Source organism: Apis mellifera, linkage group LG6, assembly GCF_003254395.2.
Source record: "Apis mellifera strain DH4 linkage group LG6, Amel_HAv3.1, whole genome shotgun sequence".
Taxonomy (NCBI): domain Eukaryota; kingdom Metazoa; phylum Arthropoda; class Insecta; order Hymenoptera; family Apidae; genus Apis; species Apis mellifera.
Genome location: NC_037643.1, coordinates 9,338,376 through 9,365,321, shown reverse-complemented (window position 1 = coordinate 9,365,321; position 26,946 = coordinate 9,338,376). Strand labels below are relative to the sequence as shown.

Below are 26,946 nucleotides of genomic sequence, written 5' to 3'. Positions count from 1 at the left end.
GGATATCGAGATTATAACGCATGCCGCGAAGAGAGAGAGAGAGAGAGAGAGAGGGAGAAACCGGGACTACAACGGGCCTGGGATACGCGCAACCGGGCGTTGTCGTGTAGGTGTTCTCGCGTGCGTACGCACCACCACCCTGGCGAAGGTCGCCTCTCTTCTCTCTTCCTCCCTGTCTACCTGCGAATCGTCCACGCCACGCATGCACGCGTCTACAAATTGGTAGTGCGTAGCCGCATGCTGGCTCCCGGATAAAACGTGGAAACCGTGTTTTTATTTTTCGCCCGACAGAGACCAACGCCAGCGCGCGTTCCACAGGAAATTAATTTTCTTCGTCGATATCTCTTTAATGCCTTTACGTTTGCCTCCGATGCGCAGCCTGCTTTCCTGCGACTCCCCAGATATTCGCTTTGATTCTCGTGCACGCACCGACTTGTGAAAATAATAGATGTATTAATTGCAACTCTTGGGGAAGGGATCGTTGGAATATTCGCAAAATTCGTCGTCACGAGAATACATTCATTCTCTCGTTTCCTCTTTATACATTCCCGTAAGAGAAAGAGATCCATCCGACGCGTTAAACATCGTTCGAGAATCTTACTACCACCACTACTGCTCTATACGATATACCCGTTACTTTCTTCTTCATCGAGAGAAACGTGCGTCCAAAGATGACCTTGTATCCGAGCGACATTGCACTCGTTGTCTTTGGATCGGAGAATAAGCAATTAATTTCGAACAGTTGTCGGTGAAAAGCTTTCGTCAAAGATAATTAATCGCGCGTGATGGATCCTGGCCATTGGGAATTGCGGCTGTATAAAGCGATGCGCGGCTTCGATAGGCTGCCGAGGTATTTATTAACTATTATACTCGACATTGCGCCGTTGTAGTTTCTCCATCTCGAGCTTCAACCACGCATTTTTCCCTCCCTCCTCTTTATTCTCTACTCGCGCGCGCGCGCGCCGCAATTATTTACCATTCAACCATGTATTACGGCAGTTTAGCCGGAAAGTATCCGACGATAATCATATATTACGCGCGCGAACGTCTTTCTATTTGTCTATTAAATCTCGAGGAACGTCGGCCAGTGAAAGGCATAAGGCCGGCACGTCGAGGAGATAGCAGGACGACGACGACGACTGTGTCACGATGACCGTGCACCGGAACCTTGCGATCCGGCGACACATTTCCGCATCTGAAGTGATTCACCTTTCACCCAACCACGGCTATCCCTCGCGTGGTCCCCGTGGTTTCGAGCTTCTCGGATCGGAGATTGGATTGGTCGAAGAGGAGAAGAGACGATGGCGGAGAAGGTTTGTCTCCTTTGAAGTATCGAGGGGAAATAACGGTGAGGAACGTGCGTTTGTGGAACGCGCGTTAATATTTTGATATTTTCTACATTTTCACTCGGATTATTATCATTGCATTTCTTCTTCCTTCTCTTCTTGGAGAGTTTAAAAAAAAAATGGAATTCGTAACGACGTACGGATCGCGAAGATGTACGGATAATTGGTTTCATTCGTTTCCCTCCCTATCCCTTCCCCCATTGTTTATTCGCGCCCAGATTTATCTCCCCTCGAGACCTCGATGCAATATTACGTCCCGTTTATCGAGGCTTCTTCTACCAGATACTTTTCATATTCATATATATATATATATATATATATATATATATATATATATATATATATATATATATATATTCGGTCGGAGTCGTAAAAAATTTTATTTGCGCCGAGGTTTTAGTGCGCGTTTCAAGTCGGATAAACTTGTTTGTCTATCGTAATTAATACCGATAGTTCTCCTTTTTCTTTATTTTTTTAATTTGCGCGGGATCGAAATGAATCCGATTCGACGATATAAGAAAACACCTCTCGTTAAATCATTCCATCGTCGTATCAATTTTTTCGTATATAATATATGTTTCAGATATATTTGTCTTAAAAAAAAAAGAAAAGAATCCTCCGCCTAAAATCCACCCCTATGTAACGGCAACTGTCCTCTATCCGATTTTCCATTCCGGTTTCATCGTGTCACCTCCCATTCCTGCGCCGACGATCACACGACGAGAAAGCCGTACGTATCGATAGTTCTTAAAGCAAACATCAATTCGAAGCTATTTAAATTCCACGGCGACCGAGGGCCGGCGCGCCGCCATTAATCTCCGGAAGAGAGCCGGGCCCGTGTTCGCGCGTTTCACGCATCCAGCCGTTTAATACTCGGTCTAAAAGCTAACCCGCCTCGATCCCGACCCGGACTTCTCCACGGAACAACGATCGAAACGAGATTATATTAGATATATATATATATATATATACGCGATACATACGTAAATTTGGTTGGCCTTCGCTCCTTTCCATATTTCAAAGGATAAAGGATCGCATTTTTACGTAAACTCCACCGTGTCCAATTTCTTTTCCGATTTTTCTCGTAAACGGTGCAGTTATCTCGTAGAAGTACGAATAATTATTCAACGAGACAAATTGGTGAAGGAGAGAGGAGGAGGAGAAGAGGATATGGAGGGAGATAGATGGATGGACGGGTGTGTTGTGCATCGTGGCAAGGGGTAAACGGCCTCCCAACAACCTAGACGCGTCGTGACCTATAGGAGGGAGAGAAAGAGAGGGAAGCGTGGCAAGCGTGGTGAGAGGCCGGCCCAAGAGGGACAGGGACGGGTAAACGGATAACGTGGCGAGAAAGAGAGAAGAAGGGATAGAGAGTTTAGAGAACAGGTGCGCGACCATTGACCGCCGCCTTTGGTTACCCGCTGAATTATCATATATACCTCGCTCGCTGCGATCGATCGATTTAATCGCGCCGATTACCGGCCAACCACGCACCGCGCGGGGTTAGGTCAATTAAGATGACTTACCGGATAATGATACGTTCGGGGGGTGAACTCTCCGGGATGGAGAAAGCTCGAAGATGGGAGAGCTCGGCCGAGAAACAAACTATTGGGACGTGATAGTTTAAAATTTTCCTTTTTCCTTTTTCACTCATCGAACCGAAAGAGAAATCAAAAGTGGATTTATTATTCTGATTTTATATTTTTCGATACTTGTAAAAATATGTATATATATATTTTTTTTCCTTCTTTTATCGATTTTATTTACAGGCATACGGGATATTAAAGCATCGCGAGTGAGTATTAATACATCATATTTCCATTAAAATTATCGAAATCTAAATCTGAGGCGATACTCGTGATGGTGATACCGTGTACGTGATACTTACGTGTACATGCGCATACGAAAGTGCACGTGACGCTCTCATGCGAGCATGGCAGGATCGTAAATTATCGTGAATTTTATTAATTATCGCGTGCATTATCATTGTGGATCGGCGCGTAAATCATCTCCAGCCGTGACTTATTGGCGCGCGGCCGAGTCGCGGCGCACTTTGAGAAACGGGACTCTTATATATAAATTAAATAATTCAATAGTAAGCTGATAGATGCCCGCGGCGATCGAGAGGGTCCCCTTATCGTTCCTGATTTGCCAGTTTCGTACCAACGACTTACGATCGCCGTGCCGTTGCAAATCGTTTTTCGAGTTTGACGATCGTGACGCATCGATACGATTTCTCCGCTCGCGTGAGCGATCAACAACCGATTGAAATAACGGTGGAAATGTGTATCGTCAAAATTGATTAATCGAGAAGTTTTATAAACGATCGATAACGAGAGAGAGAGAGGAATAGTAAATTTCTGGGCGAATGTATCCATTTTCATCGAGATTATCTCACTTCCATCCCCTCTCCCCAGTTTTCCTAATTAAGAAATTCGAATATCTGAATATCCATAAATCAGTTGTAATCAACGTTTGTTTTATATATATATATATATATATATATATATATATATATATAAGTCTTGTCTCTAAAAATTGAAATTTAATTCATGTATCAACCACTCGGAATCTAGGTATGTAATTAACAATTATGAGGTAGCGTGTGTACCTCGAATCCTACTGTATATTGTCTGAGAATACGCGTTTTCTCTACGAATTAATAAACTTAAATGTTGTATGAAGTGCGTGATAATGTTATAAAAGAGGAAGTAAATTGTGATATATGAAGGAAGTGGCTTTAAGGAGTTAATTAATGTTCAACTTTATATACTGGATAACGAAGTAACGAAGTTTTTAAAAAAAGAGAAACTAACTTAAAATAAATAAAAATATTAATTATATATTTTATATATTTCGATAAACAAATGCATCCTCGAAGAAAAGGATGATCGATTGAGGATCCTCGTAATTAATTGCTACCAATTATTCATATTTGATTAAATCTATATTAATTTTCATAGAGATAGAATTTTATTACACACATATATATATATTTAAGTCTCGTCATTCACGTTGAAGAAAAATTGAATGATATTTACAAACTCGTTACTACCAAGTTATCCAATAAATTGAATTTCGTTACTCGGTTCGCCATTCTGGAACCATCTTGATAACTCACCATAATATTTGTATTTGTAACCCATCAAATTTAATTAGCCAATTATAAAACTACCTCTAAATTAAAATCACATATACATTTTTCCGTTTCGCATATAGTTCATGTTTTTCACCCGTTTTAACATATTTTTCCAATTCTCGGCATTCTCTCCTCGCTATGGTGCATTCCGTTGCATGCGCGCCTTTTCCCTTTTGTTTATTTAGATCCAACCCGTATAATAATTACACACGACTGTTCCTATACCTTCCTATACCTAAAAAATTAAATTCGTTAAATTAAAATCCCCTAATTTCCCCCTCGAAATCGATTCGATCCTCGATGGAGCGAGAAAGTCCTCTGGAGAGGAGAAAAAGAAAAAGTTTCGAGGAACGCACGCACACGTAAATCATCGCACCCGTGTCGGAATCTCGCTCGCATCCGGAATCGGGAGGGATCCGTCCTTTAGGGGTGAGAGCCGCGCGTGGAATTTTTCGAGGAGCGCTCGTTAAAGCGGATCGAAGACACGACGTCCGCGACTAATGACGTGGCCGTGTAAGCCGCGGATCGGACGCCGTCAGCCATGTCTCTACGCGCAGGTACTATATACGCTTATACGCGCCGCGCCGCGGAACAATGCGTGTCGAGAGAGAGAGAGAGAGCCGCTGTGCGCGGCTGTGTGCACGCGCCGCGCGAACACAGTCGGTGTGAATCCACACCGGGGCCGGTTGGCGCGGTGCCAACGTGCGTGGGCTGACAGGTTGACAAGCTGACAGCGAGCCGGACCCCGACCACCCGACACCTCACTGTCAGTCGGGCCTCCAGTCTCCCGTAACTCTCTCTCTCTCTCCCTTCCTTCGATCCTTTTCGGTGTCACGCTCCTTCCGTGATCCTTCACAGGCTGCAGTGGTTCGTTCCGCTGACGAAAGTTGGGAGAAGGAGGAGAAGAAACGGAGAGGGATGGTGGTGTTACGGTTACGGCGTGAAAAAATAATATAATGGCGCGCGACTGGATTATTTTTATGTAACTTTCGCTCGATAACGGTGAACGATCCTTCTTTTCTTTTCTTTAGATTCCTAGATTTCAAGATTTGAGATGTATAAAAAATAGTAGGATAGGATATCGTGAACGTATATACGGTTCGAGGAAGGGGAGGAGGAGCAAGAAGCTAAAAGCTAATCTATCCGAGTGGTTGGCCACGACACAGAAGAACCGCGGGTATGGTAAATTCCAATGGAACCCGTCTCGCCGTGATTTCCCCCCGTAGCCAGGAAGTACAAATCCCGAACAACCATCCGTCGTTCCGATGAAATTTATCACTGAGCACAGGGGACGTGTCTCACCCCGGTCGGAGTCACTTGCACGCACGACACCAACAAATAGGTACTTAGGCCCGATGGGATGCTCGCCCGTTCGAACAAGCGTGGATTCTACCGGTTTTTAATAATTGTACCCGGTCCTTCTCGAAGGAGAGGAAAGGAGAGACGAGAAGAAGGAGGGAGGAGGGGGATATACACCCGGTTCCCTTATCTGCCGCGAGAAACACACTGGCGAAAGGCTGAGAAACTGGCGAGATTGGCTGGATAATTCTCGCATATCTTGGCGTTGACGCAATAATGGCGCCCGCCGGAAACACGTGGCCGAACAGAGGCGCCGCCGCGCGTGCATTAGCGTCGATACCACGACGAATTCCATCCGCCTCTTAATATTCGCGCCGATACGAAACAGCGGCCGGGGCAAAAACATTAAAAACGAACGCCTCGAATTATTACGAATTCCACGCGACGCGTTTCGCGCGCTCACTCGTCGTAAATACTTTGGTTTTACAACGTCGTGGACGACGCGTCGCCCCGATCGAAACGTTGATCATAAAACCGCGATCCTTTAATAAAACGGACGAGTCGAAAGACGCTTTTAACCGGTCGACCGTGTATCCTGGGTGTCGCGCCCTCGGTGACGAGAGCTGTCGGCCGATTTGTACACGGTTTGGTAATTGAAGCCCGTTTCTTTTTCTTTTTTTTTTCTTTTTCCTCTTCTTTCTCTTTATCTTCTTCCTCCTCCTCTTCTTCTTCCAAGTTTCGCGGCAAATTAACCGATGTTTCGAAGCATCTCGCTTGGTCGTAAACGATGGTCGAGGTTTGGTTACTTTGTTGGTTTAATCTTTGTTTGTATCTTGAATGTTTTATGGGAAAATAGTAGTAAAGTCGTGGATGAGATAACGAGTCGCGATGCCCGTGGCTCGCGGAGCTGGTTTAAGATACTAATTGATTTTGAGCGAAGAGTTACTTGTCGTAACGCGATATGCTTCTCGCGACTCACTTAGGGGAAACGTGTTTTTTTCCATTGGTAATCATAGGTTTCCGTGGAACGATAATATCGCCAAGTTCTCTGAAATTTCGCGGGAGGAGTATTAAAGTTTGAATTTTTCGATTGATTTGTTTTCCTCCCCCTTTTTTCTTTCATTCGAGCTCAATTTACGATTCAATAACGATGATAACGTTTCGATTAATTCTTATCACGATATATATATTATTTATATACGCGCTTATTTATTTGTACACGTTTATTGATACAATACGTGTGTAAATATGTCTGTTAATTGTTAAAAAATTACTGGGAAAAAGACGCGTTAATCCACTTGCTTGGATATCACGTTTAATAAAGCTAATGATGCGAGTCGGATATTGGTCACACGTCTTCGTGGTTAGACTAGTTCTTAGACTTATTGCTTGTTATTCTTCCTTTTCCTTTTTTTCTTTTCTTCGTCTCTTTGATGAAATGACGTTGACACGCGAAATGTAACATTTCGACATTATCCTCTGTAGTATTGTGAGCAATTCGAGATGCAAAGAGCTGAATAACAGTGACAAATTGCTTTTGTTGAGCAATTGGCGATACAAACGATTGCCAATAGTCCATTCCATAATCGGGATACAACCGACTTTCTGCTATTAATTCAATCGTTTGGATCGAGAAGAAAGAATAAAAAGAAGAAAGAAAGAAAGAAGAGACGCAATTTCAAATTTTTCGGAAGAGATTGCATGAATCTCTTTCATTTACTCCTTCAGCTACAACTTTTTCCCGGAAATAAGTGTCGAAAGAATTCAATCGTTGAACGTTAGCTTCGGGCTACGCTCGAGATTATGGGAATTTGCGTTGCGAAACGTATCCACCGGATTTGTTTGTTAACCAGAAGTGTTTAAATTAGAAGAATCCGTTTAAACTGTCTACCTTTATAAAATATGTTAGCCGATTTAGTTTCAAAATCATAATTCTATATTTATCGAATCGTACATCGTTCTTTCGTATCGTAATAAATTCAAAAAAAAAAAAAAATAAACATTCGACGCGTGTATTTACAATAATTTTCGATAAGATACGCGGAAAAGATTCGAAACGCCGTTGCTTTCCCTGCTATACTGTTACTTACGCAATCCCAGCTTATAATATACAACATATTTCTCTTTATATTGAAAATTATCCCTCTTCTTTCCCACAACATTCCCGTTTCTCCCTTCGTAATATAAACGAGAGATAAAACGTTTCTTATTGCGCGTATTTTCTTCTCGAGAAACCATCGATTAGAAACCACCAATATCCGATATCCAAAGAAAGAAAGAATAACTTCAACTTCAAGAAGAGAATCGAACCTCGTTCTTCTTCTCGATTGTTAATTCGCAAGCACGCAATTGATCGTGTGGCCAACGAAAGAATCGTTGATTGTTGTGCAAGTCGAACGTTCGTCACGAGCACGCGAGATGTACAATATCTATATAGTACGTAAAGCGTACGAACCAGCTCTCCTCGCTTCGTATGGCCTGATACATCTATATACATATATATATATATATATATATATATATATATATATATATATATATATACATCAAACGATCGATGTATATATATATATATATATATATATATATATATATATATATTCAACTTTCTCTGTCAACACTGATTCGCCGGTTTCGAATTCCTCTCGAATCAGAAGAAGTTGTTCCAACTCGAATCTCGACGATTCGCCGATACATATTCGTTAATGATTCGTGGATAATTAAAACTAGTTCCATTTGCTTTAACTGTCCAACAAATGAAGGCAAAAAAAACGGAGGAAATATCGGAAATACTTTTTCGAATCCGATAGGATCACGTTATCAGTGATAAAGAGGTGAAAAAAAAAAGGAAAGAAATCTTCCAAAATCGAGGAAGAAACGGGAGAATCGACTTCCAATCCACCGTAAATTTTTCCCGACATAATAGCCGCGACAGTTGCGTGCACGAAGGATTTACGGTGGCTCGAAAGGTAAGATCGGCTGGGTTACGGATCCCCCCGCCCCCTCTTTTCGTATCTTACGTATACCAAATTGGGAGCAATCGTACGTCTCATTAAGTATCGAAGCGGGGGCCCCGGCGGGGCAGAGACAATTACCGGTTGAGCGACAGCGGGGCCGAGATAATCGGGCGGATAGAAGGCGAAACGTGGACGTATATTTCACGTGGCCGTGGGTTCCTTCGATCCGTTCGTTTCCAATCCGCGGCCTGGTGTCTTACAATTCACGACAACGTCACTGGCCCAGATAGCATCGGGGCCAGCTCGCAACAATGCGCGCCGTCCGCGCGTCCACCTCTCTCTACCTTCACCGAGATTCTCCGCAACGGCCACCTCCTGCTCCGTGATCGGCTTTTTACCGTCGATATCGAGCGAATTACTGAAATATTAAGAAAAATGAAACAATACATATACATTTAAAGTAAATTTTTAAGCTCGCAAGAATTTGACTTTAACCCTCTATTTCCAATTGGAGAAATTAAAATCGACTTTTTACCGTCGATATCGAGCGAATTATTGAAATATTAAGAAAAATGAAACAATACTTATATATGTATATAAAGTAAATTTTTAAGCTCGCAAGAATTTGACTTTAACCCTCTATTTCCAATTGGAGAAATTAAAATCGGCTTTTTATCGTCGATATCGAGCGAATTACTGAAATATTAAGAAAAATGAAACAATACCTATATATATGTATATATAAAGTAAATTTTTAAGCTCGCAAGAATTTGACTTTAACCCTCTATTTCCAATTGGAGAAATTAAAATCGGCTTTTTACCGTCGATATCAAGCGAATTACTGAAATATTAAGAAAAATGAAACAATACTTATATATATATATATATATATATATATATAAAGTAAATTTTTAAGCTCGCAAGAATTTGACTTTAACCCTCTATTTCCAATTGGAGAAATTAAAATCGGCTTTTTACCGTCGATATCGAGCGAATTACTGAAATATTAAGAAAAATGAAACAATACCTATATATAACAATACCTATATAAAGTAAATTTTTAAGCTCGCAAGAATTTGATTTCAACCCTCTATTCCCAATTTTTGCATGGGTGCAAAATGTTTTAAAAAATAAGAATGCTTGTTAATTTTTAAGTAGCCATATAAAATTCATACATGTATTAACGCATATTTATATTCGTAAAATTTTCGTTGCGCTCTTTAATTTTCGTAATATATATATAAAACGGGAAACGATATCGACGAATAATATTATAATTGAACCATTATTACGTACGATCCGAATACGATTGCGGATGGCGTGGCCGCCATTGATCTTCGTTAACGCAATGTCCGGTCAATTAAGCTCCCTAATGCCCCCTCCCCCCGCGGGTAAAAAGGGCCGAGATACTTTCTTCGTATCGCGTGCAGGGTATAATTAATTCTTCTGCCATTAAAGCGCTATCGCGCCTACCGGCTGTTGGACATACCCGCGGGAGAGGGACGGAGAAAGGGAGGGAAAGAAGGAGGAGGGAGGAGCGTAATTAAGCATGTAAAGTAATTATCATTTTTTCTGCCGATGTGAGGCAATAATTATAGCTCTTGCGTAATCTGTAAAAAGGGCGGGATAGTAACGATTCACGACAATGTCCGTGAAGGGAGATACGATCGGGGATACGCGTCGCTCTATCGAGAATTACACGACGAGACTGCTAACATTGTGCATGTTCTGTATGCATCCTGATTACGCGGCAACGGGAGATGGAATCAAAGGGCGTAATCGCGAGTAGCAGCCCGTTTTAACGCTTAATTACCTCTATCGCGCGCGTATTCATTTACTCGCAAACCCGGTATTTAACGGGGGGGAGGGGGAGGGGTGAGTTTCGACTGTTTAGATACGAAAACTCTTGAGATACTCTTTCTTTTTTTTCAACGGGTTTTTGTTGTTCCTTTCTTTATTAATCTCCAAGGGCTTTGAAAACTCTTTTTTTCCTTCATATTGCAATCTTTCCTTTCTTCCATTACAAATATTCGATACAATTAAATATATTATTCCAAACTTATCGAACTTGTCGATCACATCGAAAGACAAAACGTTATCAACGACGACGAGATCGACGAAAGTAAAAAATTCAAATATTCGTTGGAACAAATTCTCGCATCATCGATCCAACTACCACCTAAAAAAAAGGAGGAAGACTCTCGTTGTAATTTCTCGAAGAGAGCGGGCCTCTCTTGGAAGACTGTTTGGAGGACGGGAGGGGGCACGTGGGCTCGGTCCAAGGCAACGGTTTACCTGTCGTCCGAGGTACGAGGCATTGTTCGTCGGTCGCAGTACATCAATTCCGCGGCGAGTATTCGAAGCCGAGCCGCGTCGGCCCACGCGGCCCTTCCTTCCTTCCTTCCTTCCAAGCGTCCGTCTCTCCCTCGCGAGCGCGAGCTGCAAATGTTTCTCGGCCTGTTATAGATACTTACATAAAGAGGGAATGATGTATGCACCTCGATGGGTAATATAATGTAGGCGGCTAACGAGAAAGGGACCGTGGAGAGAAAGAGAGAGGAGGAGGAGTGAGAGAGAGAGCGTTTCGTTCCACGCGAAAAAGGGTGGATCCGTAAATTCGCGGCCTTTCGACTAAATCAGCGCGAGTAACGACGCCCGTCGTCACCGGAAGGCGCGAAGAGTCACGACAATATCCGGGGGGGGGGAAGGGAAAGAATCTCTCTCGAGGTGTCTCTGGATGATGTTGGAAGGAAGAGATTGGAAAAAATCTCGAAGGAAAGTGGACGGTTCGAGGTGTTTTATGCTCGCGCCTATGCATGCGTAACGAGTTGGAGGATCGTAACTTTCCGGTTAAACCGACCTCGAAGCGGTTTAATAATCCGTTTTTCCCCTCCCTTTTTCTCTTTCCTGTGAATGCTAATTGTATTTTTCCTTCTTCTTCGACTTTTTAAAAAGGACGTCGTCAGAAAGTATTTATATAGTTTCTTTTTTTGAGAAGAGAGAGGGATAGCTTGTCGAGGAGAAGATAAGAATTGACAGATGGGAGAATAGATGGAAGAATCGTTAACAAGGGGAAATAATTGATTTGACGCAAGATTGATCTTGCTCGAACGAGATACATACTTTTTCTACTTCCTCTTCTTCGTTCCATTTCTATTTCGCTTCCACCGACAATTCGACTTGTTCGTCGTTGACTTGAGAAACGTTGAAGACTAATAAACTATCCGGGCATTCCGTTAACGTAAACCTTTTCCTCGGGAACAGTGTGTGTGTGTATGTGTGCGTGTACGTGCCTCTATTCCGTAATGGTGGCACGGTTGCGCATTAACATAAGGATAGTTTAGAGTCGGCGATTTAATAACCGATCGCCGCCATGGTGCCCGGCCGTTCCGTCAATCCAAATGTATCCAATTAGTTAGTCCGGCCAGGTAATGAGTTTTACCTATTGACAGTGGCCGTGGAGCACAGATGCGCGGCCATTAGCAATTCTAAATGGTGTCGTGCGAGAGCCGGTCATTAAGAGCGAACGTAAATAATAATTACACGTTCTGGGGCTAGAGAAGAACAATCATACGTGGGGATGCAGGTATGCCAACTCTTCTCTCCTTCCTTTTCCCTCTTCCAATTTGAACTCCCCTCTTGCGAAACGATTATCCTTGCAAACTCTCTTCAACAATGCGCAACAATTCGATACGTCTTTCTTCAAATAAACAAGCAACTCGATTCTCCATTCTATAGTTTTTAATGGACAAAATTGCACTTCGATTTATTTCATCTTCCAATTTGATTAATTAATTCTTCAGGGACGAATATATTTAATACTTACATAATTCTACATCGATAAAGAAACAACTCGATCCTTCGTTTTATATGATGGACAAAATTGCACTTCGATTTGTTTCGTCTTCCAATTTGATTAATTAATATATTATAATGTACATAATTCTACATCGATAAAGAAACAACTCGATTTCTCGAGATCCTGTATTTTATAACTATATATTTACATGGTTACACGAAAAGATTTTTCCGTATCGAAAAATCTGATCGACAAAGTTGCATTACGCGTGTTCCGAATAAAGAAAAGAAAGAAAAAGCTCATCAATTTATTTATCCGAACCGGCCTCTCTCAATAGTTGTAAGTAAATTATTGCACGAGCGGGGGCACCTTTCCCCGCCTCTTCTCTCCCCCTTTCGCTTTCCCGTTCCCACCGTTCCTCCATCCGTTTATTCTTCGTGGCTATCTCTCGACCTGTCTCTTTTCCCCTGTTTGACTCGCGGCGAGAGCGCGAGGCCGCTCCGAGCGCTAAATAAAGTAAAAGTTTAATGGCGCACATCCGTTGTTCCGATAGATATCTTAATGCGACCGGATTTTCAAGTCCCTTGAGATAAGTGCACGCCGATGAAAGCCAACGGGCGCGCATACTCTCCTTCCCTCTCCTCTGCTCTCCTCTCCTCTCCTCGATAAACGACGCCACCACGACGTTTTTTGGCTACAACATCGCTTGGCAGAAGCGATGTAGCAGAAAGCGCTTGGACAGGGTTGCGCCGGTTTCGCCTTAATGACCGGCCCATAACAATCGTCGATCGACGAAAAGGTTATTAGTCGAGATTCCGCGTCCCGTTTCGAGATTACGCGCCCGATAAAAAGCGCTCCCTGTTCATTGTGTTATTTTTTTCGCCGATTCGAAGATACGCATCTGCACCGCCGTCAGGGAGGAGGAGGAGGAGGGACAGTCCGCATGGAAACGAGGGGGAAGAACGAACATTCTTGACGTTGTTTCTGCCCCGTTCGATAAAAGGGGAAGAAGAAGGGATACGTTTTGGAGCAATGTAGCATAAGATACGACCTTGGGCAAGAAGTAGACCGATGAAGTTGCTCGAAGAATTTCGGGCGAGAGGATCGAGATATCTCCGACCTGTTTTTTCGCTTCTCGAGTTTCGGTTCCGAAGTATGTAACCGTTCGAGAGCTTAATTTTGCGACGATAATTTTACCTGATAAACAGGGTTTAGAGTTAACGAAGGGAGGAGCCTCGAAACGGAAAGAAAGAAAATTCGTTCCATACGGAGAATTAACTTGTTTGACTCTTCTCGGTTTCTTATTTCATGGAATCTTTATAGATATATACGAGATTGAACGTATAAATCACAATTTTTTGCGGTTGGAAAAACTGGTTCGCGCAATTTCTTTCCCCGCTGGACAATCGAATTCGCGTAATTCAACCATATCCGCTCCATCCTTCGGATGGACGAGAGAGGATGATCGGTCGAATGGGTTCTCTCCGAGTGTTCACGACCCGTGCGTGTACGCGATGAGGAGGAATTAAGGCTCGATTAGTTACTGTTGCGCTTGGAAATTAATTGTGCACTGTCCAACGTTAGAACAGTGGGCGTGAACGAGGAAGCGGAGGAAAGCCACCGGTTATTACGAACTCCGGGGCCATAATAACTTGTACCGCTTTCATGAGCCTCGCCTCGCGTTTCTCTCCGTCTCGCGGCTTGCAACGCCTGCAACCGCGCCTCTCCTCTCTTTCCCGCGTTCACGTTGCAAATAGAATTAGGCAGCAACGGCTGTGGTGAACAGTGGAGGCTGAATGGAACGGTTTCCACCCGTAATCAGCATCCCCGGGGCAATCCGTTGATAATAACGATCAATTAACCGCTGTTTGCAGTGCCAGAAACTTGCTTGATAACTACAATTTTCTAAATTACGACTTCGTCGAGTAATCGCGATACGATGGACGGATCGGGGAAACTGCCTCGCTTCGAGGAGGATTCTTCTCCCCGTGTTATTGTTTCTCTCTCTTTCTTGGATTTTATCGGGGGAGGAGGATGTTTTAATTAACGTTAACAATCGTTGATTGATCGAGAAGATTTCCTCGATTATTTTTGGGCGTTATTTTTGGAATTTCTCTCCAAGGATCCAATTATGCAATAAATGTGATGCTGTAGAAAGTTATTCTCTCTCCTCGATATGCTTGTTCATATTGCAAATGGATTCTAAAATTCGAATAGTCGAAACTGTGTAATTAGAAGTATTTCGAGACACGTATGGAATATTGGTGGTGTTAATTCAGTTTCTGTACAACTCGATTCCAAATGATGTTTATAAAATTATAAAATTATAAATTTAAACGAAAACGGTGGAAAGAGAATTGAAAATCGTTATCGTTAGATCGCGAAGATCGATCGAATACGTTAAGATCGAATAACATTTACGGATAATTATCGGTTTATCTCCCTCTCGAGGTATCGGTATCCACTCTAATCCTTCCCCCGGCCACTTCCAATCATCCACTTTCAATCCTCCCCTCCCGAGAATGCAACACGAGAATCGCAACCGATTACATCGCAGTTTCATTGTCCTCTCCAGGAACACGATCAGGGATCGCGAAGGTGTAAGCCGAGCCTCGAACGGAGAAACGGCGCAAATCTCTTTGGATGGACGGTTCGAAGACAGGGTGGACAGGAATTCGCTTGGCGAGTGAATATTCACGAGTATATCCTGGTGACGAAAGACAAAGAGATTTAAGGTATGAAAATTTTTTATGATATATGAATAAATAGAAGAATATTTCTCTCTCTCATTTCATTTAATACAGATTCTCCTCAGATTAATTTTAATTTTAACAGGAATATTTATTTACGTATATTTACACGAAAGTTAAGAAACAAATTAATAACTTTCAAACTATTTCTTATAATATTTTTCTTTATCTTTACTTTTACGCGAGTACATTGGAAAAAAAAAAAAAAAGAATTTATTATCATCGTTCGAAATTTAAAAATTCCGAAATTACTTCGCCCTGATAAACGTAAAAGAGATGAACGAAGGAAATTCCATCGTAGCGAAAGTCCAAAAAAAAAAAAGAAATACCAATTTTACCATTTGAACGACACACCTTTCACGGAAGGATCAGGATATACACTTCGGCAGGTGAGTTATATTCGTTAGCTGGGACTGGTGGAGGAAGCAAGGAAAGCGCGCAGAGGGGTGGGAGAAACCGAGAAGGTATATCCCAAGCTTTATTCCAGTTTAAACGGTCCGTCAAAGTCACCATTACCATTCCGGTTCGCGCGAACCATTTATTTACGCGGTGCCGGGACGCGCCGCTTATTTATAGCCGTCAATTAATTATCGCTGAATAATGAGCGTGCACAACCGCGGAATACATTAGCCGAATCGCCATTCTTACCGGCGTTTACCCGCGTGGGGTAGGGGAAGGAGGGGGCGACCGATCCCTCTCTCCCTCCCTTCCTCTCCTCTCTTCTTCTCTTCCCCCCTTGCAACCGATGCATCGCCTCTCCTCGCCGTCTCGCTTCGTTTCTTTGTCCGTCGTTAGGCGGCACCGCTCGTTCCACGAAGGACCTCGCTTCGATTTGTTCGGAACGAGCTTTCCTGTCCATGCGTGGTTCATTGTTCGTGTCCCTGAACGACACGGCACGACCGCGGTCTTCGTTGTACGCTCCCTGTTAAGCTGAAATAGGATCCGGTTCAGGTGTTGTCCTTTATGGCCGAGGACGAAAAAACGAAGCGAGTCCGAATGTCGGATTCTCTTTCTTCCTTCAAGCGTTCGTTATTGTGTCTCGCAGCGTGGATTAATTTGTCTCTGAACGGAGATGGGATTCATATTCGGGCCGAGAAGGAGGAGGAGGAGGAAGGGAAAGAGGAGGGGAAGGAGTTTCGCTTCCTGGTGGGAGGGAATTATCTCGTTTGTTTCTTGTTCATAATTTTATATGAATCGATTAGATATATATATATACTTTATTTTATTCTCGTGTTTTATTACATCGATTGAATAAACAAGACGAACAGCTAACATTCGAAAAACCGTATCCTTACCACCTTTCTCGCCCGCGCAAACAATAAAGTCACCAAAGGCGAGTTAATAGACGCGTATATTGTGCGAAGAAGAGATAAGGAAGAAGGAGAAAAAAAAAGAGGAAACAATGACGCGCAAACTCTCTCTCTCTCTTTCACGGTGGAGGGAGAGGAAAGGGATTTTAAACTCGCGGGATCCCGGGGAACGGAGGGGAATTGACATTCCCCGGGAATAGCTACTCATCGATTACGCGGTGTACAGTGTTGAGCGCGGATCGCGAGTATATATGGGATGCGGTCGAATAATAATAAACGGGGATAAATAGCTAACGAAGGACGCGAATGGTTGCATGGCTATTGCCCATTCATATAGGCCGGGCCGTCTGGCCATCGGCTCGCCTCTCTCCCTCTCTCTCTCTCTTCTCCTCTCCTCTTTCCTCGTCGCGAGGGGGGTGCGCTCTCTGGCAAACTGCGCTTGTCCACCAGGGACAATAAATGACATTGGACCCGTGGTTCTCGCGACGATACGACGGGCACGACCGCCAGTTCCTCTACCCGGTTTCTCTGCCTTTCTCTGCCTCCGACTCTCCGTCTCTCTCTCTCTCTCGCTCCTCCGCCTACCTTCTCATCCTCGTCCTCATCCTCATCCTCCTTCTTCTTCGTTCGGCCGGGGAGAGAGCGTAGGCAGGTTGGCATACGAGTCGCGGTCAACTCGCCAGCTCCTCTCTCTGCTCTAATGAGCTTGCTATTATTTGCTTTATTGAATGCAATTAGAGCTTACTCCGTGTCCCTGCCCGCCCTCCCCCCTTCCGCCTCGCCCCTTTCGAGCACGACTCCCTTCGTCCTCTTTCTCCTCCTCCTCCTCCTCCTCGTCCTCTTCGTCTTCTCGCGGCGAGGCGGTTTCGAGAGGCACAACACCAACGTTTCCCTTTCTCGTTGCGTGTCGGTGGTGGTGGTGGATAAACGTGTCTCTCTATAGAAAGCGGGAGACGCGCTTATACATGTGTGTATGTATGTATGTATATATACGTGTGCGCGTATAGAGAGGGAGGACGATGGACACGATGCGATCGCCGTGAGGATGGCCGAGGCATAGCAATCAGCCGCAGACATGCATCTGCGAGCACACTACTGTGTAATTTCTAGAACAAAAAGCTCGCCGTAATTGTGTTCATTATCTTGAGGCCTCCTCCCATGGAACAAAGGGAGGGAATGGAAGGGCCAGTGGCGCCGCGAGCGGAAAAGTCTCGGAATCGCGAAACTTTGGCCGGGGTGCAATTACTTCGCTTTTCCCCATCACGAAATTTCCAGACTTGTGCGTACCTGTTCCTGTGATTCTCTCCGTAATTGCGATAATTTCGACGGTTCGCTCGATTCTTATTTATAACGGTTGCGTGTCCCAGTCTTTTTCTCTCCTTTTTTCAGAATAATTATGTTATATTTAATAATCGCAAGAATTATTGGTTGGGAATTAAACGTAGGTTGTATTTTTAACAAATTGTTGCTTCGTAACACGCATATTCATTTTAGCTCGAATTCGCTTTCCCAGAAGAACTCTCCCTTTTCGATATAATTGATTTATATTCAGAAAAATTCACAGAAGAATATACACTTTCGAAAGTTCTCAGGCCAGGTCAAACTGTGCTACATCACAGAGTCGATCAAATCTCGGCATAAGAAAAAAGAAAAAAAGAAAAAGAAGGCGAGGAAGAGAGAGAATTATCCCTTCCCCGGAGGAAGCGCGCTTTACCGAATGCGATTAACCCTCCCGCAATCAGTTCGCCATTAACTCGAACAGTGTTTGAATATGTTTCGGCCGGGCGGGCCGAAAGATAAAACTCTTTCTTTCCACCGTTTTACGAGGCACACAACAGGTCTGAAAATTGCCGTTCTCCGCGTATCCGTGTAGATCCGTGCAACGGGGCGCGATATCATTTTTTGGGGGCGAGAAGAGGAGTTCGGGGATAAAATTGCTCGAAGGTCGAGCGTGTCCCGTTTAAAAACGAATCGCCCTGGCATTATCCTAAGTGAGTTTTAATGGCTCGAATCAGAGCGTGGCACCGTGTCCGCGAGGGATACACGAAGAAACTTTCGGTTGGAAATTCGGTTGATCGTACGGTTGTCCTGTACCTTTAACGAGAAAAGAGAGAGAGGGGGGGGAGTAAACTGGTCCGGAACGACGCGACTTGGCGGGTGCGCGCACGCGAGAATGCGTAATTGCACGCTGCTGTTCCGCGTGTAATTGAAGTTTCTGGAAAAGGTAGGAGGAAGGGGGGAAGGTATTACATTGTGGCCCGGAACGCGACATCTCCGTGACGCAAGTAAAACGCTGTAATTGCACGTTACCAACCCGGTTGTGAAGATTATAAGCTCAACTAGGTGGACGAATGCAGTGCTGTGGGAATCGAGAGAATTACGGTTAATGGAGGGCGTTAAATGTTATTCGAACTAACCGTTCTCCTTTTTTCAATGAATTTAGGATATTTCTTTTTTTCCGTTTGATATAATAGCCGTGATGAGTTGAAACTTGCGATTCTTTTTTTTCTTCCATTCCACTCCAAATACTCCATCATTTTATTTATCTCTCAATTATCTCGAGCCGTGCATGAAAACATTTCTACGTTATCTCAACTCCTTATATACGTTTTCCGACACGCTCGAGACATCGATGCGATGCGAAACACGGTTGCAATCTATGCGATCGTGCGGGTCTCTACGATCGCGAGCGAAAGAGATCGCGCGAGAAAGAGGAAAGCGAGGGAGAGAGAGAGAGAGAGAGAGAGAGAGAGGGAATGCAGAGGCACAGGGGTCTCTCTCGAGGTGGTGTAATCTACGGCTCGCGAGTAGGTAGGATGGGCAGTGGATACACCGGCTACGTATAAGTATAATGACTGGCATTTCTATGCATTATCATACCGCTGGGGCTGGCCCTACTGGTGGTGGCTGGCCACCGGTGTGTGCGGTGGCTGGGATCAGCCGTGGCCGGGGAGATGAATAATTTCAGGACGGGCACGCAATTACGTGCGCGTACGTCTCGCGTACCAAGTAGCCAGTCGACGGGCCACGCACGCATACGCACACGTGGCAAAGGAGCCACGGACACCGTAACCCATCCCCCCCGGCCCGCTCCACAATCTTGGTATCATTTATATTTCACTGCGGGCAATTATTTCGGGCCCCGACCGTGCCCATCGGGTGTCCGATAAGTTCGAAACCATCGAGAACCACCGGCTCTCCCTCGATTCCGCGACGAGGATCTGATAAACCGACGCGTCCCTCGCGTGCGAACCCCGTGGAATCCACGCGATTCCTTCCTTTTCTCCTACTTTCTTTCTCTTATATTTTCGAAAGGTATGGAATCTCTTTTTGCGAGTCAAGAGTTTTCGATCCTCTCTTCAAAAGGATTCAGGATATCGCGAATGTGTCGTTTATGAGACGCGTGAACCCCGTAGATCGAGTAGAGTTAGATTGTTTTTGATTTCCTTCGTCTGCGATGAAAGAAAGAGAGAGAAAATTATCATCGAGCATTATTATCATTAAATAATCGGCACGAAACGGCCGGTAATAAGTGTGATACTCTTGCTCGAGTGAATAACGAGCACCTTGGCTTTGCCTTAAAATTCGTCACGAGCGGCCGCTTGATGATTCGTCGCCGTAAATCACCCTTTATTACCGAGCATTTATCAACGAATTCGGGTAAAGTAAACGCGGACGGGTGGCGAAATCTTATTTCTGTGCAACGGAAGAACGCCTCCGAAACTAATTGAAACGAGCAAAAGCGGAGGGAGGATGAGAGGCAAGCACGTATTCGCAAACATATTGCATAATCGGTAATAACTCCGCCCCTCCCTCCCTCCCGATCGGCTCGCCTTACCGTATCGGGACATTAATTATCGCACCGTGACATTTCGCCCCGATCTTCTAATAACAGGCAGGACGACACGCTTATAAGCCGGACCAATTCACAACGTGCACGCTTATTCCCACAGCCTAATTTTACACGTGTGAACGCCCTCCACCACGAATTGCAGACCTACATGCCTACCCACGGTATCGAGGCCCTGTAAATTTCTCTCTCCCTCTCTGTCCGTCCGTCTCTCTCTCTCTCCTCCTCCTCTACACCGAGAGTTGGCGCTTCTATAATTTATACGCGTGTGTCCGCGCGCACGGGCAATAGTTAAAGCCTGTTAATTTCCGGCAGTGAAGTTATATCCGGTGCTAAAGTCCAATGCAATTAAACGTTAGATGGCGGCGCGCGCCGGCCTCGCTCCAAGCGACGACACATCCACTCGGCTATAACGAGGACACTTTGAATCGCGCGGTTCCAAAGGGAGAAGAAGGTCGAGGAGGAGGAGGAGGAGGAGGAGGAGGATGGTTTTCACGGTTGCTCTCTCGCTTTAGCAACTCTATATGTGTATCATAGCTACGCTCGATCGTCTCGAGGATTTTCTTCATTATAAGTTTGAGAACGCAGACTTTCCAGCAACCCCCGCGCGAGTTCTCGAGTGGTTCCGCTTCGATTTTCCCTTGGCGCAAAAAGGTGATGCGACCACTTACCGGCATGTCTTTCGACGAAGGATGGCCGGGCCAAGGAATCGGCGGTTGCCGCTTGTTCGAACACGCGCCGACTGCCCTCGGCGACATCCAAGGATCAACTGCACGCCCTGCTGATGAGACGTTCGTGCGGGGCAAGGGTGAGATCGTTGCCTTTCTCTGGACCAATTGTTTCGTTTTAAACACTTTCTCTTTCTTTGGAAGAGATGGCACTCGAAAATTATTTTTTTGACAATCGAATCTTACGAACTTGTGAATTTGGCACAAACTTCTCTTATTTCAAGCTCTCAATTTTTCTTTTTTAGAGTTAATAAGTAAAGCTTCAATTCCAGTCTTTCCAATTTAAAATTGCTTAAAGGTCCATTTCACTCGAGAGTAAAAGCATCTATCCAAGAATATTTCTTATACACGAAATTTATCCGCACTAATTCTCCATTACAAACGCACAAGCTTAAAATACGACGCATAATGATAATGATATACGTGAAATTTAATTGTGTTTAATAATGTTCCATCGAGTCTCACTTTTCAATTGTTTATCCCGAGTCACGAGAAGCACAGATAACACCTAATCGTCGATATATCGCGCGATCTGTCTGACACTTACCGTCCTCTCTCCCTAACTGTCGCATCGAACAATGTCGCCGGATTATTACACCGGGCGACCACGTCACCCTGTCTCTTTTCTTTCCCCGTGTCGTGTTTCTCGCTCGTTTTATCCGATCTCGCAGAGGATACGTATATAATATATATATATATGTACATATATATAAAATATATATATATATATATTTTATATATATATATGTATTATAATAATGTGGGCCACAATGGTTTCGCGTCATATCCTGGCTCTGTCCCCAGCACGGCCATCAATTAGATCAGCGCACCCCAACCTGGATCGTTCAGATATCACTCACACCCACCCGCTACGATTCATTCTCTTCTCTCTCTTTCTCTCTCTCTCTAATTCGACAACACGCCTTCGCCGTCTCATTTTCTCGAACCACTGTTTCTTTCTTACACTTTCCCTCCTCGCTTCCCGGCCCTCGTCCGTCTTTCCTTCGCGTTTCCGTTCAAGTAGCGTGCAATAGAGCTATTACGGCCAGACAACCGAGAAACTCAATTTAAATTACGACTCCTTGCCGTTGTTACGACCGTTATTATAACGTTAGCGTTTCACGGCGATTCCTCTGTTCACGTGCGTGTAACAACGATCACTTCGTCCGTGTATCTGGGAGTGTACCGGGAGAAAGAATCCATTCGAAGGATCCTTGATTCCTCTTTCTCGTCTCTTCGATCCAATATAATTGTACGAGGAAATGGAAATTTGTAGCGTTTTTTTTTTTTTTTTTTTTTTTTGGAACAGATTGGATAGGAATTCGTCGAAAGTGAAAATAGATTATACTTTCGAAATACATTTTTCTTTTAACCAAATTGTATCGATGTAATAATAGGAGAATATTAATTTTGAATTGTTGATTGGATAATAAAGAAAGATGTGAAATTGGAACGGAATGGAAGATAACGAGTTTTTATAACATCGATGTAAATAATAACAAACGGAGGAAGGAAATTAACACGTTTATACAGTCATTGAGAATGATCCATTCTTCGGACGGAAACATGTTGGAAAGATCGTCCTTAATGGGCTAAGAAGATTCGTTTCGCGTGACGCCTGTGGATTGTCGTAATAGCGTATGCAAATTTATGATGATACATTCGCGATAATAGTATGAATTAGCCAGGCGACGGGAACGTTCGGCGTATTCCGTGAAATTTAGCGCGTAATCTCAAGGTTAATTTAATGATCGTTGGCGCAACGGGGAGGGCAAGCGGAGAGGATATGCAGAATTTGTTTTAGAGACTTATGAGAAGCTATAATAACGTTGAATGGGCTATTCCGGGCAACCTTATAGCTGACGGTATTTTATGCTTCTTTGTTACCGCTAATTTTACAAAAACTGAAAATATTAAACGAGTAGTTATTTATTTTATGATTTTTATACATAAATTTGTGAAGTGTAAACTGTTGAATATTACCGTTGGTTATATCACTATTAATTTATTTCGATTAGGTATAACAATTATATTTATTACTTTTTGACGTATTATCCGTACACGCAAAATGTTTGCGTGTTTCCAGTGTTATTAGTAATTAAAATTTATTTTTTTTCATTTTTCCCAAGTTTATAGCAGTAGTTATATTATAATATGTCATGTCAAATTATGTGAGAAAATCACAGTAAAGAATTTTATTAGTAATTAAACAAGATTTATGACTCTTTATCTTTTCGTTTATAAGAGTATTTATGACAAATTATGTCCCAAGTTGTATTAAGTATTTACGAGAATTTACATCGATATAGGCTATATTTTAATGTCACATTAAGAAAATTCGATAAAAAACTTGGGAATATATTCACCTCCAAAAAATTGAAAATCCAAGATTTATTATAATCGGTTGAAAATTATATTAAAATATCCACCTATAATAATCACTGTTGTACTGTTTGATCGAACAGTTTTTCTTTTCAGTTAAATTGTACATTTCACAATCGTCAAATCGCTCAAACCAATTATAATATCCTTAAATCACAGAGCTCTCAATCCTCCCCCATTATCCGTGTTCCATCAACCTATCTTCGAATTAATATTTTCATTCATATCTGAATTTTAAAAATCAACGCATCATTCCAATCACTGCTCCATCATTCCATTGAAATTCGTTCAATAACTTTAGTATAACATACTAAAATTCACGATGAAAATTCAAACATTCGATTTTTGAAAATTAATTTCAAATATCGATTCCTCGATATCAAATCGCATCATAAGAATCGGTGCGTCTATCGAACAAAACTGATTTCTTTCGAAAATTGATCATTCCCCCTCACTATCCCGACATAATTCATTCACTCGATCCTTAATAACATATTTTTCAGTAACAGTATCCATCGCGTCGATAATCCCCGCTTGTTATTATTATTATTATTAGCCAAGATAAATCCAGGCAATTTGGTTTTTAAAAATCGCCACGAACGTTACGAAAGAATCCTCCAATTATCGCGCACAATTAACAATTAATTACCCGGCGCGATTACCATTATTCCTCCCTGCCTCGTTGCAAATTAAAAGTATATCCAACTGCTATTTATCACGATCTGATATCACGATTCTGCTGTTGCACAATTAGCCGGCATCCGTCGATAGAGACATAACAACAACAATAATAATACATTTCCACCTCTCTCTCTCTCTCTCTCTCTCCTTCTATAAAATCGTAATTAGCGCGCGTTTAATCGCGGTCAAACGGAAGTAACCGATCACCTTTCGAATTTTTCCCTTTCTTTTTCCCACCCACTCCTTCTTTTCCCTTTCGAGCAACCTCTGAAGATATCTGCAAGCGAGAAAATGAAAAAGATGAGGGGGAGGACGCCAATAAGCGCGGGTACACGCGCGGGTGCAAAGGGGAGAGGAAGAGTGGAGGCGAGGTGAAGAGAAGAGAGAAAAGGAAGAGGAAAACAAGAAGATAGTTACGCGGAAGGGAAAGAGGGAGAGGAGGAGGAGGAGGAGAAGAATAAGAAGACGCGAGGAGATTGACCCTCTGCCCCTCTGCTCGCCCGGCGAACACGCAGCACGCGACCGGTTTTCTTTCACCCCGATGCGATGCTAAACGAAGTTTTACCCGGCGGCCGCAAATCGTGTTCCGCTTTGCGTTCACAGGCTTCTTCACCGAGCCTTTCTAACGAGAGTCCTTCCTGATGGATTAATTTTGACTATGATCTGCGAGAAAAGATCGGTGGAAAAGAATAATAGAACAGAAGGGTTGATCGAGGATACAATATTCTGAATAAAGAAAAATTTGTATTGGAGAATTGTAGGAAATTTATTCATATTTATATATCGAGAAGATCGTTCAAGTTGAATATCATCATCCTTGCGAGGCGAATGAAACTTGAACCTGTGTTGGCGAAGAGAGAGAGAGGAAGAAGTGGACAATAGAGTAACCGAATAATACCGTTGGAGTAACGAGAGCGAGAAAGAGAGAGAGAGAGGCAGGTTATATGGAATTCACGACACGTAAGCATCGCCTCGTGTAATTTACTTTATTCAGCTTGACGGGCGCGCATGGCAATTAACGCAGCCCTCGTGAAAAGAAACGCGCAAGGTGTTTCGAAATTGTAGACCGCGCGCAATATAAATGGGGCCCGATACCGTAAACGCCGCCATCCACTTGCCTCGGTTGCATATTGTTTGATCCCTCGATCGATCGTTAAGTACCGGCCATGTACACTCCCGCCTTCTTCGTTGTTTATCGATTCGTCGAACTTCGATCATCGAATCTCAGTCGTCAAACTACCGTAACCTTCGATAATCGGTAATTTGTATCCTGCCGCGTGTGATTTTCTTACAGGCAGTAAAAATTACGAATACATATATATATATGAATAAATTTATTATTATATTCGTAGCTTATTTTTCCTTTTACGATTCATACGAAGGCGTTGAATAAAATTTCGACCTTGCTTCCTTTTTTCAAGATAAAGTAAAATTTCTCAGCAATTTATAATTTCGAATTGGCGATCGATATTTTTTCAAAGATCGTAGAATCGAAACGAGAGATCCAATCTAAACTTTCCGTCGAATCTCGAAGAGACGAGACAAATAGAGTACAATGCGAGGCGAAATGTGCACTTTTCCTCGGATGAACGCGCGCTTAGAATGCGGATGACGTGCCGTTCTAAAAGCGTTCCGTGTCGGACAATGGGCGCGTGAGAACGAAAAAAAGGCGGCGAGGAGATAAGGATGAGTTGTGCGTGTCACCCCATGGAGGAGGAGGAGGAGGAGCGCCTAAGTGGTGTCTAAAAATGTTCCTCGTTCAACGGGACAATGAGCGGACAATGGCGCGGCCGGTATTACAATCTGGGATTTCGAGCTACCGAGAGCATTTAGCTTTGCAAGCTCATCGTGAATCGGAAAAACTGCTCTCTCGAGTGTACGTGGGAACGAGCCACCTTTGCCTTGTGGGATTATCGCATCTTCTCCGTGCTTTTTGTACTTAACCTCGTCGGGATCGAAAGGAAATAAATATACAATTATTCGATAATAATGCGAACCTGTTAAACGTATATTTTTTTGATGGAATAATAATAAGTGTGACTTATCAGATTATCGAGGTTGTATGTATTGTGTGTATTCACTTCGAAAATATTTATTCGATGATTATATGTATTTGTTCGTACTATCATTTAAATTCGAGATATTTTTTTCTTTATTAAAGTTTTAAGAAAGAGTTTAATTTTGAAAGAATCGAGGCAACGTGTTTACTTGGTGAAAGAATATTGTTCCTTTGAACTAATTTTGTTTTATTGAAGGTGTGACAACGTATGCGCATTGCTATTGATCGGCGAAAAGGAAAAGCGACTATATCATTAAAGCCAATAATCGTTACGGAATACGCAAGTGCCACTGTGTTTACGTATGCCACATTTCTCTCACGCTTTTCGAAATGGGAACGTTATCTCGAGATTCTACAATGATGGTTGAGAGTATTAAGGGAAATGAAAGACTTGTCGGGAAAATTGGAAAGGATCGGCACATGAACATCGATTATAAATTAAAGGCATTCGAGCGTGTTCAATCGTATCGCGTGTGACATTTTCGTGCCATTGACCTTTATGAATCGGCAAAAATTTTAGATAATTTTTTTGGTTATAAATATCACGGATTCTATTATTTCTTTCAAAAAGAAAAAAAAAAGAAACCTATGCATCATTCTTCGTCAGAAGAAAATCATTTCCAATCATTTGTATTCTTAATTAATT

At 43.0% G+C, this 26,946-nt stretch overlaps 1 long non-coding RNA gene across 6 annotated transcripts in view; it reads left to right on the top strand.

Annotated features, from left to right (window-relative positions):
* Positions 1-26,946, top strand: part of LOC100576868 — a 130,927-nt gene that overhangs the window by 91,044 nt on the left and 12,937 nt on the right. For all 6 annotated transcript variants that reach the window (XR_003304823.1, XR_003304820.1, XR_003304822.1 and 3 more), the window contains one exon: positions 15,116-15,275. This is a non-coding gene — a long non-coding RNA (uncharacterized LOC100576868). The remainder of the gene's footprint in view (positions 1-15,115; positions 15,276-26,946) is intronic.